Source organism: Podarcis filfolensis (assembly GCF_964270895.1).
Source record: "Podarcis filfolensis genome assembly, chromosome: 4".
Lineage (NCBI taxonomy): Eukaryota > Metazoa > Chordata > Lepidosauria > Squamata > Lacertidae > Podarcis > Podarcis filfolensis.
This window is the reverse complement of record NC_139607.1, coordinates 27,386,073-27,393,707: the sequence shown is the minus strand read 5'-3', so window position 1 is coordinate 27,393,707 and position 7,635 is coordinate 27,386,073.

The following is a 7,635-nucleotide window of genomic DNA, read 5'->3' as shown; positions in this document are numbered from 1 at the left end:
TCCAGCTCACATTCTTTCCTAATGAAACTATACGGTGCGTTTTGGTCAAGTAGCCACCTGGAAATTAGTCAAACCTGCTTGTCAAGAATATAGGAGTCTGACGTGCCATTGGCCTGATTTGGCAGGGACTGCTTAAGTCCGATGAGCAACCTGAATAGGCTTTTAATAGCAATAAATTGAATTTTCTACCTGAGCTCTCAATAAATCTAATGGAATGAGTCCAGAAAGCTTTTTTTCACTTCCTTTTGTATATCATCCATATATACAATTTCTCAGGTTGCTGAACATTTATGATTATTATGTACTAATAATTTTGGCATCACAGATGTTAGGAAAATAAAACTAGTAGTAACATAGACTTAATCGTTCACATATAAATAAATAGGATATGTGGAACTATATCCTGTTCTAACCTACTTTCTTTGCCAACGTCGGCTTGCATGTTTTCAGCTTTTTCCTGCTACATGCTCTCTAAAAATACTTGTTTTTGTTTATCACCAGTGATTCAGTTATGTATAGGTGCTGGAAAACCAGGGAGAGGGAACATCAAAGGGAGAAGTTGCTGGAGAATGAAACAAAACTGAAATTCCCCTAAGTGCAGTTGTAAAAATCCCCACTAGGTAATCCATAGGAACATTGTTGATAAGGGTTTATTAAGCACCTGGGTTTTCTTTGGTCTCTTGTCCTGCAGGCAACCGCATGTCCCAACTATTTTGATGATATAGGACTGCATTGCTAAACCACACACCGAAAAGGAACGTCCCAAAGGTGCTTAGAAATTTATTTTAATAGAATCTTATGCCTGACATGCTTTGAGTGTTGCTGCGTGTTCTGTAAGGAATTTCAGGCTGAATTGATTCCTTTTCTCTTTTCTTATTCTTTAGCTCTCAGTGAAGAATGGGTGTAGTACAGTGGCTAATAGACATACGAAAAAAGTACCTCCTAAAGCCTAATTTGCCTTATCTCTGCCATGAGTTCACTAGGTGGTCTGTGGCCTTACAACTAGATGGTGCACAGAAACTGCTTTGGAACAGTTGAAAATACTATACAAATGTTAAATATGATAATAATCATCAGCAAGTAGTTTTTGAAGATGATCCACCTGGGTTCAAAACATGTTTTGTGTTGGATATTGGTGGCTTTTTCTGATTTAAAAAAAACCATCCTGATCACATCTGGGATTTTGTGTGCATATGTACACATGAATTCTTATAAGAGCCATAACCGCCAACCAGTTTTTCAGAATTAAGAATCAGCACTCTGCCCGTAAGAGTCTGGGAATATTTGAGGTCAGTAAATGAATACCAAAAAGCAGAAAAAAGAACACCACTCATGTTCCAGACAGAAAGCATTTGCTGATATGTTGCAATTCTGAGCTGGAACATGCAAAGAGCACTTATATATAATATAGTTACTGGAATGTGTTGATTACGACTATTTGCTGTTCAGAAATCATTTTGTAAACTCACTGAAAAGGTCACAGCTTATCTTTCTTTAAAAAAAATAAAAGGCAGGGATGGGGGGGTTGAAGCACAGTGGTGTTGTTTCTAAGTCCCTAGCCTACAATTATTCCTTCTGCAGCAGCCTTAGCCAACCTGGTGTCCTCCATATGTTTTAGACTACAGCTCTAAAGCAGCTGGAACACATCAGGGAATGATGAGAATTATGCTCTGAAACATCTGGTGGGCACCAGGTTGACAAAGGCTGTTCTGTACCAGAATGGCAGCCTCTGATTATGACACTTCAGTCAAATGACATATTTTTGTTAGATTCCTCTGCCATGTGCGCAGGTTCTAAGTTGGCAGGCAAGTAAAGCATGGTTCCTCGAAGGCACCAAGTATAAAAACCACTGAGATGCGCCATGTTGTTGTATGAGCTATTAATGCTATAAGAGACACACATTTTTTTGTGGGCCATACTGTTAAATACTTATATAAAATCTAATTTGATGTCACATACCTAATATTTATTTATTATATACAAATATAAAATATGTTAATGCTTGGCATTTGAGAATGGCTGGAGGCAATCGGAAATCAAAATTTGTAAAGGAGAAGATGATTAGGTAGCAATTTTGTGCCTTCTCTAGTATATATATTCTGTAAACTGACACATCAAATTACTGAACTCCTATTGTATGGTGTTGTGTAAATAATAATAATAATAATAATAATAATAATAATAATAATAATAAAAATATCCATCCAGCCAGCCATAACTGTAGAACAAAAGGCAGTTGGGTCTTCAGGAGAGTAGCTGTTTTGGAATCAGTTGGCTGATGAACTCAACATGGTCTGAAGAACACTATTGCCTATTACTATGAATTGCCTTTGATTGCATTGTAGCTAGTCTTGGAATGGTGGAGGTAGCTGGTGGGAGTGAAACAGTGACACATACACAGCTTTTGTCCAGCGAGCATTTATATATCAAGGTGTTCTGATTTTCCACACCTTTTGTAAGCTCTTAAACCATAAATATGTGTGTGCTCTGAATTGGTACAATTATCTATTTGTATAGGGTACTATAGTTACTACATGTGCACTTCCAATATTTATGAGAATTATGTTACTGTGTTCCATTAGGATCATTTCAGCTGCCTAATAATACTCACTGTTTGAAACCCCAGAATATTATAGGCAATCAACTTGGCCAAAGGATGGATATTCAAAACGATGCTGTACCCTCCCCGACTGCTGAAATCTGCCCTCAAAGGACTGGTCTTGTGTGATATTTGCATAGATGCTTCTTCAGAGATTCCCAGAATGTTATTTAAAGGTGTATAAAGCCAATCAATGCACATTCATTTACATATTCACATAATTCTTTTTTGATTTGAAGTGACAGCTGAAGCTCAATCTCTGTTTTGTTTAAACTTATGAGAAAAGAGAGTTTAAGGAGGGAAGCAGCACAATATTCCTCTCCAAAATAAAGCTGGGTCCATCAGGGAAAGGCACACAAAGCTCTTAAGTAGATGCGTGATTGTTTGGGAGTATTCAAATGAGCAAGATTTGAGAAGCAGGCTTCAGCAGCCAGGTCCCTGCAGTTATTCGATAAACCCCAGATACAACCCATATGACAACACAGTGAACATTCAAAGCATGACCTGCTAGAATTGGTGGGATCCCCCAGCTATTTAAACAGAAACAGGGGAAGGAAAACAAACCCATTGTTGTTTGAAAAGGTTTTGCATGTGGAAGCAATTCTGAATGCTACTATGGCCACAACAGCCTTTTGAGAAAGCTAAACAGAGTAGACAGCTGGTCAGAGTCACAGAACCATCAGCATGGGATCTGGCATCTCGCCCCCAACAGCTTTTAAATTAGATAAGCAAGCCTTAACTCTTAATCCATCGTCAATAAGCCCCAATCCCTCTGCACTGTTATTTCAGTGTTCAGTATGTACTGGTGGAACTATTCACAGAAAGGCCTCGTGTGTGTGTGCGCACTAGCAAGAGCAAATTGCAAAAACAAAAAAGGTACTATTTGATTGACATTACTTTTTGTTTAGATTTATCTTGGGATAAACATTTTAAGAGCTCCTGTGGTCTGAACTACCTTCCCTAAATGATAGCCTGCAGTTACTGAGCCATAGAAGCTCTCTAATGTTTACAGTGAGGGTGATACCACATTTTGAATTTCTAAGGAACCTAGGTATATTAAGTCCTCCTTGCTGTGAGCAACTTTAGTTTGCTGCCCCTCATAGTAGTGCAAAATGGTACAGAAAACATCCCAAATGTGGAAAACCAGGAGTGTGGGAGTTGATTTTTCTCAGGAAAAAAATATAGTATATTCAAATAGTCTTGCATTGTTGCCATCTGGGCAGGGTATAAATAATAAATTATATAATAAATAATAAAAGTATTATTAATAAGTATTGTTACCTGTCTGACTTGGAAGACAATAGAGTGTTTGCCTTTAGGGGTGAGTTCAAACTGTTGGAAGGTTGCAGCACCTGCTCTGGCTATAGAGACCGATATGGGAGAGACATGTTTTGTTGCAGCTGGGGCAGATGAAGGCATCCGGTTTTGCTGCTACTGGTGACCATGGCTTTTCTTCTCTCGGCGCTCCTCCCAATAGTCATTCCTCCTCTGGACATTGCTCTGGATACACAACCTGACTTGGCAACTGATAAAGGTCTCTCTGTGCTACTTGCATCCTCTCTTAGGCTGTGTACATGTTCTCGTTGACTTTGCAGCTTGTGTGCTCCTACTGCTGCTATAAGAAGCAGTATACACAAGGCATTAACCACAATCAATATCTATCTTGTTTTTATTAAATACTGCACTTTGATGCATTCCCTCCCCCAAACCAGCTTCAATCTGAATTGAGAAAAAGAACAATACTGTATTGCTTTAAAGCACATTTGAAGTTATTGGGGTGTAGGGAGGCTGTGTACACATTAAGAGCTTAAAATGAGTATATACTATAAGTTTAAGGCATATTTTTTTCCTTCAAATAATTCTGGGCACTGTAGTTTGCCCCTTACAGAGTTGCAGTTTCCAACAACTCTTAACAAACTACAGTGCTTAGTATTCTCTGAATGTGTGCCAGAGTGACTCACACACAGTATGTTTCAAAACTTCCAGTTTAATTTCAAGTATGTATGTATGTATAATTTACTTGATTTCTTACCTGCCCTTCACACTGAAGTCCCAATGCAGGTTGCAACAATTTAAAAATGTTGTGAGCCAGAATCCCTTCCAATTCCTGGATTCAACAAGTATTCAGTTGCTGGAATTGCCAGGACAGCTTCTTGGCAATGGCCTAAATATGGGTTGTTAAGGTAACAAAGGAAGCTCCCTCAACCGGCTGGTAATTAAAAGGATAAGTGTCAGTCAGAATTGTGTGTTCTGCTGCAGGCTGCAGGCTGAAGGAGAGGCATGCTTGATTTCTGCTGGAATACAAGGCTGTGGCTAGGGGAGAATACCTTCTTGGGGTGTTTTATGTCTCAGGTTAGGCTCAGGTTGCGTCAATAAACCATATATCTTGAAGGCACCACAGTCTCCACTGTCCCTCATTCCAAGGGAACCAAACCCTGGAACTCTTGGAATCCAGCACTGCTCAGAGATTAGGGTGGCGTGCAACAATACAATATTAAAACCAAGTTGTAAAAGGTATCCATCTTTCCTGAAAAGATATGCATGAGCTTAATGTGCATCATTAAACTGTGGAACTTGCACATTTCTCCATAAAGATGTCACAGTTGCTGCTTTAAGACATTGTGCTGGAAACACAAAGCAGCTGAAGATACTCCCTGACAGCTTTCAGATAAACATGGTTAGTCAACAACCATTCAAAGAGGAAAAGCAGGCAGGTATGTGTGTGCTGTGCAAAATCTTCCTGAGGCTTCTAGCTTTCAGATTAAGAATAAAGCAAGATTCCATGGCTTTAGAGAAAATTCTGGTAACGTGTAGGTCACGCTACTTTCTGCTGAAAGCTCAGAAACCCAAAGAACTTTGGCTTACACCTTATAGTAGTCAGAGAGCAAATCCATTTCCCATAGTTTATTCTGAAAGCAAAATTTTTATTTGCTTAGTCCAACACTTAAGAGCACAATTGTACTGATTAAAACAAGGGTTCGCCACAGAATTTATAAACAGTGAAAGCAGAAACGCTCTTACAATTCCCTCATTCTGCCCATCTCTGGGAAACTACTACTACACCTACTCTTCTAAACAAAGACAGCATTTTGATGTTAACTGGTATGGAGGGGGGGGGAGCACTGCTATGGGGAGCTTTTGTCAGAGGCAAAGTAACAGAAAAACCCAAGAGAAAAGGGTTCACTGTTCCTTTAGCAACCAGTGTACCTTCCTTGGGCCCCGTTTAACATATTTAAGAGATCTGCACGCTGGTTACACTGTGAAAGCGGAAGAGTTTGAAAGCAGTGCTGAAAATATGTCTCTGAATTATAGTGACTAACATGTTCACTGCTATTGATCAATGGAGGCAAGATGAGGCCAGCCATGTTTGTTCTTCACATGTCTGAATATGAGGTGAAAGGTGCCCGATTTTTACCAAAGGTATGCGCAGGTGAAGGGACATGGGTGGTGCTGTGGGTTAAACCACAGAGCCTAGGACTTGCCGATCAGAAGGTCGGCAGTGCAAATCCCCGCAACGGGGTGAGCTCCCATTGCTAGGTCCCTGCACCTGCCAACCTAGCAGTTCGAAAGCACGTCAAAGTGCAAGTAGATAAATAGGTACCGCTCTGGCGGGAAGGTAAACAGCGTTTCCGTGCGCTGCTCTGGTTCGCCAGAAGCGGCTTAGTCAGGCTGGCCACATGACCCGGAAGCTGTACGCCGGCTCCCTCGGCCAATAAAGCGAGATGAGCACCACAACCCCAGAGTCGGCCACGACTGGACCTCATGGTCAGGGGTCCCTTTACCTTTTATTTGCAGGTGAGGTGAGCTCAACCCTGACCTGCATCACCTTGCTATGGCACCACACACTGTTGCTTAAAGTATTTCTCTCTCAGCCAGGGCAGAAGAGAAAACTACCTGAACTGAAGTGGTAAAGTAAGGAGAGGGAAGGGGATGGTTCAGCTTCCTCACCTACATACTGTACGTCCAAGAAGTGGAACCTGTGGCCCTACAGTTGCTGCTGAACTGCACCCATCATCATCCCTGACCATTTGACAATGCTGCCTGGGAGTTGCAAGTCCAGCTGAAGTGCCACAGGTTCCCCACCTTGGTGTCCACAACTTTTATTATAAAAACTAGACCACTGTCTCTTCCTTTTAGGTGTGAATGGAGTAGAGACATGAATAAGCAAATGTGGCTTTGCCTGTTGAATCTAATTTGCTTCTAAGACAAATGGGACGTGTGTCGAAGAAAGAAGAAAGGCATATAAATTCCTCAATTAAGTCAATGGTTCTTAAAAGTGCTTAATTTTTTTAAGGTTTATGGCAGAGTATTTGTTGTTGCATAAAACCACATTCCTCTTAAAAGTCTTGGGATGTTTGGAATTATCGCTACAGTAGATTAGAATTTGTTTGGTTTTCTAATCTGTTCCAATACAAAATCTCCCAATGGGATAGTGCACTTCAATTCTGTCCCTCCAGCTTTATATACAATTTGGATAGATACAAAATGCCCTGCTTCTTACAGCAGTATAACCATATTGCATAATCTCTGGGTTAATAAAAGATTGGTTACGTAAGTTATGGGGTGACTAATCTGCATTGTGGTTGCAGTTGACCAAATTCCTAGCAAGGTGAGTCTAGGCAGAACCTATTATTTTTACAGGGCAAGGAAGGGAGGCTTAAGGCTGCAATCCTATAAATGCATACCTGAAAGTAAGTTCCATAGAACTCAACCAGGCTTACTTCTGCCTTGCATAAACATGTATTGGATGGTTCATGCAATGCATCTGGTACAGTACTTAGCTGCCTTTCTGGGTACACACCCAAGTTATCTAATGGACAAGAAGTGGAGTTATTCAACGTGCTTGTACTCTCCCTATGACAAATACTGGGAGGTGGTTCTTATTTATTACTTTAGCCCATGATTTTAAAAGTTGTGCCAGCGGCGTGTGTGTGTGTGAATGGGGTCTATTGACAGATCCGGGATGGTAGATTGGCAAGACTTCTTCATGCTGAATTAATATTCTGTTCCTTAATTCTACCCCCATTCGCTTCTTT